An 11706-nucleotide genomic window follows, 5' to 3' on the forward strand; every position below is an offset into this window, starting at 1 on the left:
CCTCGCCTCTCGCAGCAGTGAAGCTATCAATCATGGAGATGAGAAAACCACTAAGAAAGCTCCCTATGCCATATACACTCAAGTAGAGAGCAACCCCTAAGCTCCTTAATCCATATGGCATCTGACCATAGAAGAATTCGTGCAAACCAATCAAGGTAAACACTTCAGAAATCCCAAAAATAATATATTGAGGAGCCAGCCACCAAACACTGATTGGGACTGGCACATTTGGCAAATTGACCACCCCAAAATCTCTAGCAGTTTTTAGTCTCTTCATCTCCACTAGCCCTGCTGCAACCATGGAAATGGCAGATAGGATCATCCCAATGCCCATTCTCTGAAGAACTGTTATACCTGAGGGAGTTCCAGTAAACTTTCTAGCTACAGGAACGAGTAGGAAATCATATATGAGAACAAAGATAATAACTGAGATGCCGATACAAAGTGCCATTGAAGCAGCTGGAATTTGAAAGCCAGAGGAGCCTATGTGTCTCTACATGGTGCTGCCTTGCTTGGTGAAAAGGGTCAGTGTCTGAGGCAAGACAATGCCATACACCGAACATGTAGCCCATATGGGGAACAATTGGGCAAGTCCCTTCACCTCTTCTTCAGTCAAATTATCACTAAGCATCACCTTAGCTTGCTTGGATGGATGAGAACAATGAGGCTCGACCGAAATGACTGCTTCTTGATCAGGAGACCTATTTTCTCAACCAAAAAACAAGAGTAACCAATGACAATTGTGAGCATTGAAGGAACTACAGTGAATGATACTTCCCAAATGCCCACTCTAGCAAACTGGGACTGGATACTTGATGAACTTAATCAGAGGAATTAGTGTGTCAACAGTAATGGACCAGTACATAATCCATTGCCCCAAAGAAGACTGCTTTTTTATTGAAAGTGTGGAGAACTCCTTTTGGACTGTTCTTTTTCATGCACTAGAATAAAAAACAATGCATGAACTGATCTTTAAATATCTAATTAGTTTGGTTAAAGGAAAACTTACATCAAAAAAGTTTGGTAAAGAATAACATAGTGGAACTTACTGTGACTTATTACCTGGTGCTCTCATGCAGCAGCAATGCCTGTTTGGCTTCATCCCTTGAATTAGGACTAGTCTTTTGGTTTCTCAATGATCGAATGCACACCTTGGCAATCCTTATAAATGGGCTTTTGTCCTCTACAACATGGTAGCGGTAGGTTTTGGTTCCAGCCAAGAAAACCACAAGGGCAAGCCCCGTGGCAGTGCACTGGAGTCCAAAGCCAAGGACCCAACCAACATAGTCTGGGACATAGTTGAGGACCACCTGGGCAGCGACAATGCCTGTGTACGCCCCAAAGAACCACCCGTTGAAGAAGGAGCTCCTTGCTTCACTCTCTGAGGGATCTCTGCTGTCAAACTGGTCAGCTCCGAAAGCCTCGATGCATGGCTTGTGCCCACCCTGTGCCAGTGCCGCTAGGTAGAGAGAGAAGAAGAACAATATTGTATGGAACGTAGAGGGGGGTGGGCATGATGATCTCTGTCCCTTAAGAAGGGTGCAGTCAGATGCCTCAGAAGAACGAAGAGCAGCAGACAGACTCAGCAAGCCTAAACCCTGCAACTCCATTCAATTCTAGTCAGCCTTCAGCTCTCCTCGGCTGTTGACAAAGAAAATTACTATATCATACTTAGTAGATAATTGCACTATTGTGAATCGCAATAACAGAGTCCAGTTGAGCTTTTCATCAATCGATGATGTGACCATGAGGTCCCATGAATATTTAATATTGCTGGACTACAATATTTAATCTTAGGATTAGCAGAACTTTAATAACCAGAAACACTGAGTGTGTTATCATACGGATAGCATGACATACTCGAGAGAATAGATAAACAAGATAAAATAAGATTTGTGTTCACCAGAGTTAGAGTTAATCTAAATTTGACCTGAGGATGATGCAGCACTCCCGATACCAATTTAATACTTAAAGGCAGTCCTCTCAAAGGAAACATGAGATATGGTGAGACGATAGGCTTATATCAATTTTTCCAAACATCCTTCAACTCAAAAAAAAAACAAAACGAATAAAATTTATTTTTAAAAAAGAATCCTTAGTTTTATTGACTTAAGGAGAACATTACACTTAATTGGATTGAGAAAAGTGGTTGAACAAAATGCTTCTAACAAACTATCAAAATCAGAGACTAGTATTTGCCAGGCTTGTAGCTAGATTCCTCATCCAGCCTGATTGCTTATAGAGCAAGATGATAAAAGCTTGGTATGGAGCTTGGAGCCAGAGGTCCCAGATCCGGATTGATGCAACTACTCCAATAGTGGTGGTCCAGATCAGATGGCCAAGAAGACTTCAGTTGATGTGAGCCGAGATGCTTAGATTTTCAGTCTATCTCTCTCACATTGGCTGACCTACGTCAGCATAGAGGTGGACGACCACCTGCGGGTCTATGATTTGATCACTACCAACGGCAGGGGTTAGAGGGCTCAGGATATTACCTATCTTTTTAGTGGTTAGCTTAATGACAGGATTCTTGCTATTCCGATTCTTATCCATCGGAGCCATACATAACTTAAGGTTTGGGGCCGGTCTTACTACCCTAAGATTCCTGCAAAGGACCTCGTTGAGATGAGCAGACCAGTGCCAGAGAGGAGGATAGATGCTGTTTGGATATAGAGAGTGGCTATTCATCCTAAGGTCAGACTTTTTCTCTATAAGATTATTTGGAACCAGACGCCGACACGGACACTTCTCAAGGATAAAGGCATGGAGATTCTGGCTACCTGCCGATCTGTGGACTGGAGGATAAGTCGACGGAGCATGCCCTGCTCCATTATCCGAGGGAGTGTTTGATTTGAGGGATAACAGATGGCCAGCCATGGAGGGCGAATAGGAGCCCTTAGCTTTCTTCCTTCCTGGATGCGATCTGACAGAATATGATCAAAGATCCATCCTGGGATGATAGGATGGTGTATGTCGCCTATCAGCTTTAGTTGTCTAGTAACAGCCTGATCTTTGAAGCCGAGGTTGTGCTTGCGCATTAATTGTTGGAGTAAGCCTATTATTTGGCTAAGGAGTATAGTCGTTTTGACACTGCTAGCATATCCCTTGTTACTCCGAGTTCCTAGAACTCCCTCCCTTGCTGCACCTATAGTGACCCACAGGATTCTTTTGATTTTCTGAGAGCCTCCTCCCTTGAAATTTATCAAGGTTGACTTTAATAGCAATGTTAGAGATGGCAGAGTTGGTGCGCGGATATTATTCATAGCCCTAGATGCCAGGCTGTTGGCTACAAGGGGCTCACATCTTTTTGAGCCATCTGTCCCCGAAGCAAAGCTCCACACTGCTTGTGTGAGCACCATTTATTTGGCTGAGTATAGTCATTTTCACACTATTAGCATATCCCTTATCACTCCAAATTCCTGGGACTCCCTCTCTTGCTGCGCCAGCAGTGATCCATAGAATTTTTTTGAGTCTTTGGGATCCCCCTCCCTCGAAATTTATCAAGATCAACTTTAATGGTAATGTTGGAGATGGCAGAAATGGTGCGAGAATGTTATTCATGGTCCAGATGCCAGACTATTGGCTGTAGGGGACTCACATCTTTTTGAGCTGTCCATCCCTACAGCAAAGCTCTGTGCCGCTCGGACAAACATAATCTGCATGAAATAAAAGCTACGAATAGAGAGAATCTTCATTGAGGGTGACTCAACCACAGTCATTAGCTGGATCTAGGATGAGACGAAGCATCTAGAAGTTCATCTGCTGCTCCGTATCATTTGGAGGTCCCTTCATCATTCCATTGCGACACATGTCTGGCACGTTTTTTAGGAGACGAATGGTACTGCGAATTGACTTGCATCTTTTGTTGCTAAGTACATCGGAGACTAGATCTGATGTCAAGATGATGATTGCCCATGGGTCCTGCAAAATATTTTGTATTTTAATTTTTTGGACTGTACGCACATTAGGATGGTGTGATTATCCGCTTGTACCAAAAAAAAAAAGTAAATACTAAACAACGATTATTTGTATATTTATTATTAATAATATAAAATGAAAAAACTCCCTTCCAAGTCATTACATAGGTCATCAGTATTAGGCATATCTAGAGGTGCAAATGAGTCAAGTTGCTTGCGAGCGAATCTAAGCTCGACTCGACTCATTTATTATCGAGCTCGAATAGTAGGATACTCAGCTCGAAAGCTCGTAAACCTATTCAAATTTTTATATATTTTTAATAATATTATTGTTATTTATGATATATATATAAATATATATAGTATTAGTAAGCTAAAGTACGATCTCAAGTTTGATTTCAAACTCAAGTATGGCTTGATTGACATTCAAATCGGTCTTGAGTTTTGTCTATTTTTCATTGAGTCGAGCTCGGATTTGGGATATTAAGATTCGATCGATTTCGAGCCGAATTTCAAGTCCGAGTATTTTGAGCCGAGTTGAGCTCGAGCTTTCATATTTTCGACTTGACCCGACTTGATTGCACGACTAATGGAGCACACATCCTACTCAAGTGATTTAGCACTAAAAAAAAAAATGTCTTTCTTCAAGATAAACAAAAAGAGCATTTGGGATGGAGATTTAAAAAAAAAAAAAAAAATCTTTTTGGTATTGAAAAGCTTTGACTCCTCATATATATTATATATAATGAAAATTCCTGGACCTGAGCATGCTAAACCCAGCAGCTCCCATGATGAAATCTCAGCAGGATCAGACTTTCTTTCTTTCTTTCTTTCTTTCTGCTCTCTCCCTCCGTAGAAACGTAAATGTGAGTTGGTAACTCGTTTCCTTCAATTATTGCGATAAGAAGAGATCGCAATTCCAAGCTAAACGTGCGCACATAGAAAGACTATTAAAGAGAGAAGAAGGTGCACGCTATACTTCGTCTCTTTTATCTCTCGGCAAAATATCTTCGAGGCAGGATCACCGTTCCACCAAGTGGGGTAAGTATAAAACAGGGAAAATGGAGGCCATTCAATGTGTGATAATCCGGTCCGATGGGCCAAAAGCCCACTAAGCCCATTAAATAAAAAAAAAAATAGGGAGGAAGACGTCTTCCTCTTTTCCGATTCCGATCACGAATCGGAGTCCTAGGGCCATTAAAAGATCCTAGGACGAGCTCTATAAGAACCTCCTCCTCTCCTCTAAGAGTAGACCCATCAATCACCGACGATCACCGGAGTTCCTCTCCAATTTTTTCGATTGAAGCTGCGGCCCCTCGACTCGTGCTCGCCGCGATTTCACGCCGGTGGGGGTCATCGGAGGCTGTGGTAAGACCTCCTTCCTCTTCCTCTCTTTTCTCCTTTCTTTCCCATGCCTGTGGGCACGATTGCCGGCGACAGGTGTCACCGAATTTTATCGAAAAAGAAAATCTCTGTTCGGCCTCTTCTTTTCTCTAATTTTCCGGCACCGACGGTCACCACCGACTGCCGGCCTTGGCCCCTCCAAATTCGAAAAGCTCTCCCCTCGCCGTCGGCCGCCGTCATGATCGGGGGTGGCTACGAACAGCCGGTCAAAGGATTCGGGGACCTCTAGGTCCTCTGTTTCGGCCAAAGAAGGCCACGGGAAGAAAAGGAAAAAAAAAAAAAAGAAAGCAAAAAGAAAAAAAAAGAAAAAGAAAAAAGAAAAAGAAAAGAAAAGAAAAAAAAATAAAAAATAGAAAAATAAAAAATAAAAATAATAGAAAAAAAATAAAATAAGAAAAAAATTTCCTCTCTCCCCTCTTTCTCCCTCTTTCTCTCTCTTCTCTCTCTTTCTCTCTCTATTTTCTCTCTCTAAAAGAAAAAGAAAAAGAAAAAAGAAAAAAGAAAAAGAAAGGAAATATATATATATATATAATAATAAAAATACATGTGAGAGAAAGTTTCTCTCATCTATCTCTTAAGTCTTTCTCTCTCCTCTCTCTACCTTCTCTCTATATTTTCTCTCTCTAGATTTTCTTCCTATTTTCTCTCTCTAGACCTTTCTCTCTCATTATGGATTTTATCTCTCTAGGGTCATTCTCTCTCTCTGATTGCATCACAGATCCTAGGATAAACTTGAGATAAAAATATGATGATCTGAGACTGCTCCGAAATTCATGCAGTAGATTGGATCCCGATCCGATCCTTATTCGAAATTGATAATATCAATCATGGTTAATCTATATTAAGTCATCCTGATATGACCTCTGATGATTTCAATCATGATTGTCATTTTTGAAGGATACGAAGATTCTCTCTCCACTTTCTCTCTCGACTTTCTCTCTCATGACCGACTTTCTCTCTCTAAAAAAGGTCTATGAATCCTGTATCGAGTCATGCCTTCATCTTTTAGAAGCTCATATTGACTCTAACAAGATGATCTGAAGTTGCTTTGATATCCGTACTGTATGTCAACTTCATTTGGCCATATCAAGTATTTTTCAAACCCATTATTAAAGAACCCTATTGATTGATCTTGACCTTAATTCGATCTGTGCTTTACGATTTCTTGATCAAGTCACTTAAATCTGACCCTCAGATCAAAGACCCTGAATTGCCCTGGTATCTGGATGGACCGACACATCCGGACAACGATCCTCTTTCCTTATGATTTAATCTTATTATATTTATGGAATAGAAATTGATGATGATTTGATATTTTAAATAGGATTAGCTGATTCTTTTAACGAAGTCTGAAGATCTAAGATGAACGAGGTAAGTAGATCTTATGCTCCTTATTTATTTTTAAATGATCATATTTTTATGCAAAGAATTGCTATTGATGAAATCATAAAATAAGGATCGACATATGTGATATGAAAAAGTATATTTTATTATGAGTATTGATTTCATGAATATGTCTTATGAAAATAGCATGATTATGAAGTATGAATTTCATTGTTTTTTCATCTATGTATATGTATGCTTTAAGAAAAAGATATAATGATTTCAAAGGCTCTCAGATGGCTACGAATAAATTCCTTCGGGAAGGTCGACATTCGGAGCTAGCATTCACACGAAACATGGTCCTACCAGCAGGTATAAAGTTGGTACATAAATTAAAAATTCTGTCGATTAAGAAACATAGTCCTGTCACGGGTATAATAGTGACCTTAGCATGAATATCTGTGAGCAATATTTTGAAACATGACATGAATACATGATGAAAATGATTTACGATTCATGATTGTGAAATATACATGATTTATGCATGCATGATGAGTTTATAACTTATTTTATTATATGCTCTATGAAATACTTTATTTTATATTATCTGTTATTTTCTAAATATTACATTATCATGAAAAACTTATGCTTGATCTGATAAGAAAGTACAAGTTCTACTTACTGGGCTAGTGTAGCTCATATTCTTTTTGTTTTCTTTTTGTTTGACAGAGAAATAAAGTTAGGATCGGCAAAAGGAATCCAAGCTTGAAGATCGGCATAACAAGCTGAAAAATTTGGCAACAGAAGTTTAATTTATTTTATAATCATGGATTTGTAGTTATTTATGAATGTTGAGATTCGGGTTAGTACTTGCTTTTGGATTTAGATGCTCTAAACTAATATTGGTTCGATTATTTGATGAATAATAGAATTGAATCTTTTTATTTGACGAATTTTAGATGATTATGATGGATTGGCTTCGTGTTATCGTGGGCTCCATCCCTCGGTAGTATAGCCGTGTTATGTCCCGAATTTGGGGCGTGACACAATGGAGATAGAAAAGATAGCTACAATGAACCAGGACGTAGAGGATAGAAGCAAGGACGACCATCCGGTAACGACCGAGCCAGGAGTCGGCGACCACCGCTCCAAGAATCGGTAGCATGTTGGCCGCGCCGGTCCAGGCATTGACGTTGGTCGCGCCGGCCGCCGTGGACTCGCCGAGCGGCCCCATCATGTAGCTTATGAGATTGGAAGCGAAGCCGCCGTAGGTGAACCTCTCCACCACCCCCACTCCTGCACCAGAAAATTAGTATTACATCAATAATGTAATAACCCAGATTTAAAAAAAAAATAACAGAGGAGGAGGAAGACTCCTAACCGGAGTCTTCTTCCTCTCCGTTTTCGACAAAATCGGACTCGAGGAGTCCGGCTAGGGTAGGAAACCTCCTCTATAATGACCCCCCTTTCCTCCCTTAGAATCTTACAACAAAACTTCAAAGAAATTAAAGAGATTTGAAGGATTTTTGGCAAAATAGAGCGCCGTGAGGGTTGATCGGAAGAGAAGGGCCACCGGAGCTATTTTTGGCCGCCGGAACAAGGTACGTTCCTTCTTCCTCCCTTTCAGATTAATCTCTCCGGCCTTTGGGTGCTTGGAAGCCGGCGAGATGCCGGTTCAGGCTCAAACAGGGACACCCCTGTTTACATTTTGTTTTTTTTCTCCCCCGTGTGCCACCGGCAACAGCCACCGTTGGGGCTGTCACCGGGGCTGTGGATGCATCGCCGTCGGCTGCTGTCGGAGGGTGGTCGGAGTCGGCCCTCCTTGGCCGCTTGAGGGTGAGAGGAGATGGAGGGGGACGATGCCCTGTTTTGCCCCAAAAGAACCCACGGGAAAAGAAGAAGGAAGAAGAAGAACAAAAGAAAAGAAAAGAAAAGAAAAAGGAAAAAGAAAAAGAAAAGAAAAAAGAAAAAGAAAAGAAAAAAAAAGAAAAAGAGAAAGAGAAAAATAAAAAAATAAAATAAAATAAAAAGAAGAAGAAGAGAGAAAAATTTTCTCTCTCCTCTCTACTTTCTCTCTCCAGTTTCTCTCTCTAGATTCTCTCTCTATTTTCTCTCTCTAGATCTTTCTCCTTTTTTGTGGATTTTATCTCTCTAGAATCTTTCTCTACTCTCTCTCTCTGATTACATCACAGATCCTAGGATAAATTTGAAATAAAAATAAGATAATTTGAGATTACTCCGAAATTCGTGCAATAGATTTGATCCCAGCTCGATCCTATTCGAAATTTATAACATTTGATTCATATTGAGTCACCCTGATAGGACCTCTGATGATCTCAACCATGATTATCTCATCTGAAGGATATGAAGATTTCTCTCTTCACTTTCTCTCTCTACTTTCTCTCTCTAGAATTTTCTCTCTCTTCATGGATTTTCTCTCTCTAGAAGTCTTATAGGTCAGTGGAGGATCCTGATACATAGATAAGTCCTAATTTTGGTTAATCCTAAGAGAGGTACTCGATCTGTGTTATTAGGATCGATTATCGGTAATTATTTTTATATATGATTTTTATATTTGATCAGGGTTATGAAGAGATGATTGTCTGCATATGATATCGAATGGAATATTTTGTTAAAGAAATTCATAAATCAAAGAAGAACATTGATTTCTGTGCTTGGATCAGTCACCGGTAAAGATAAGAATTCCTGTACATGATCACCATTATATATATGCTATTTTACTGTTGGTCTTGCATTATTGGTTTTGCATTGTCGGATTTGAGATCGATGAATTTATTATATCTGAGATACTATTATTTGATTTTGAGCATGAGTATGTTATGTCAATATATATGTATCAGAGATTGATGGTATGATTATATAGATATGACATATCTGAGTTGATCATAATGCAAGTCGGAATTGATTTGATGAAATCAATACATAATGATTAAATGAAAAGAAAGAGATATATGGTATGGACTAGTCTTGTCATGTGGAACAGCCCGCCAAGAGCTTATGCCTGGGACAGCCCCCACTGGCTTACAGGTGGACCAGCCGGCCAGGAGCTCATGCCTGGGACAGCCCGCCAGGAGCTTATGCCTGGGACAGCCTCTCACGGGCTTTCGTACGTGGGACAGCCGGCCAGGAGCTCATCCTGAGACAGTCTTGAAAGACTTTTTAAGTGGATTCGATCCGAATGGTGACTGAGGTATAGACTTGGATAGTCTAGAACCAGAAAAAAAAGGTTAAAAATCATGTAATTATGAAAGGAGAAATGAAAGATAAGACATGAAATAATTGTTGAATAAAAGGGGTTTCACCTGTTAACATATGATGATGCATCTATTTTAACAAAACAGAAAATTTATGAATGTTTGCATTATTCTGGACATTGAACATGAGATTTTATATTTTATTGCTTATCCTTATTTTCAGACTATATTACTATATCAGTGTGATATGGGAATTCTTACTGGGCTGTAAAGCTCACACCCTTTCATCTTTCTTTTCTTCTCAGAGATACAGGACGTTCATGATTGGCTATGGCTTAGATTTATGGGTGAGCAGATGGATAGATAGAGTGTCATAGCACCTGATAAGAGGATTGAAGAAATTTAATTTGTAATTATGCATGGTTTTACGAATTATTATTGAAATTAATTGTTATGGTTGATAAGGTTGTAATGCTTTAATTTGGCCTTACATATTCTTTAGGGCTTGCTCTAAAGAGTGTGCGGCCATCACGTATCCGACTCGGGTGTTGGGTTCGAAGCGTGACAAATAATTAGTGAGAGAATATATATATATATATATATATATATATATATATATATAAATACTTATGATAAAGAAAGCAGAGGTCCAGCCACCGGTGGTGGACCGGGAGATTTCTTTATTTTTTCTATATTTTTTTATAATAAAATTGGATGAATTTTTTCTCTCCCTTTATATCAAAAAAAAAAAAAATGATCCAGATTTAATTTATCTGCTGGACTTAGATGAGCAACCTTTCTTTAAAAAAGAATGGCGAAAAGCTACCTCACTTGGAACAGAACTGTCGGCTTACTGACTTCTGGTTACTAGCTAGACCGTATGTTTTCCTTTCTTCTTTTTCTTTAATACAGGATCCAGTCCATAGCAGTGTGACTTTGGGTGTTTCACATTTTGAGAGAGGTGCCCTTTGGGTTCAGGTATTGTATTGTCCGGTGACTACGCAGAAGAGGATGCTCAAGTCATGAGACAGAAGCCTACTCTAAATCCAGAAATGGAAAGCCCAGATGTCATCCGTATAAGATTCCATTGACTGAGCTTCTTTTGCCCCACCTATAGTTTGGAGAAACTGACAAGCAAAATATTCCAAATACTCTTCCATACTTCTGACACATCATTGATCCTGCTATGTTTCTAATTATCCCATACTTCTGACACATCATTGATCCTGCTATGTTTCTAATTATCCCATTTGACAGATATGCTATGCTGCAAAATCTTGGCATGGTGGGCATCGCAAAAACTTGGTATGGTGGCTTGCTGTGGATTATATTTTGGTGTTAGTGAGGTGAGCAGAAATATGAATCTTGATGACCACGATGATGCGCAAATCTGTAGTCCATGTTTCTGTTGCAACAATCACAAAGCAAATAGAATCAGATAAGGTGAACATTGCTGCAGCAGTGGCTAAGAATCTCAATGGAATGGATAGCCCTGCTCAAATCAACCAAACCAAAACAACAGCCTCCAAAAGATGGAGAGGAAATAGGAGATGACGAAGGAAAGAAGAAAGAAAATGTCGATAATGGTAGTTAATGGTAATGTTGATGATGGTGAACCCAAAGAAACCTTCAACCTGTCAAACTCTTGCAGCAGAGGAAGCACAGCACCGTACCCAAGCTGCTGTACTACAATAATGGCACACGTTGTGCAAGGACAACACTAACATCAGCCCTGTTCCCTTTTACTGTATCTTGCCAAAAAACAAACAAAAAGAAAAAGCAGCACCCAGAGCCCCTCACCATGTGACATTAATAGCGGCGGCCTACCCGCAACATGCATTAGATTG

The 11706-nt window shown here is 39.8% G+C and overlaps 1 pseudogene; it reads right to left on the reverse strand.

Moving 5' to 3' along the window:
* The window catches only part of LOC109505460 (protein NRT1/ PTR FAMILY 5.10-like), a 1831-nt pseudogene extending 217 nt beyond the window's left edge, over positions 1-1614 (reverse strand).
* Between the last annotated feature and the right edge of the window lie 10092 nt (positions 1615-11706).

Source organism: Elaeis guineensis, chromosome 1 (genome assembly GCF_000442705.2).
Source record: "Elaeis guineensis isolate ETL-2024a chromosome 1, EG11, whole genome shotgun sequence".
NCBI classification, from domain to species: Eukaryota; Viridiplantae; Streptophyta; class Magnoliopsida; order Arecales; family Arecaceae; genus Elaeis; species Elaeis guineensis.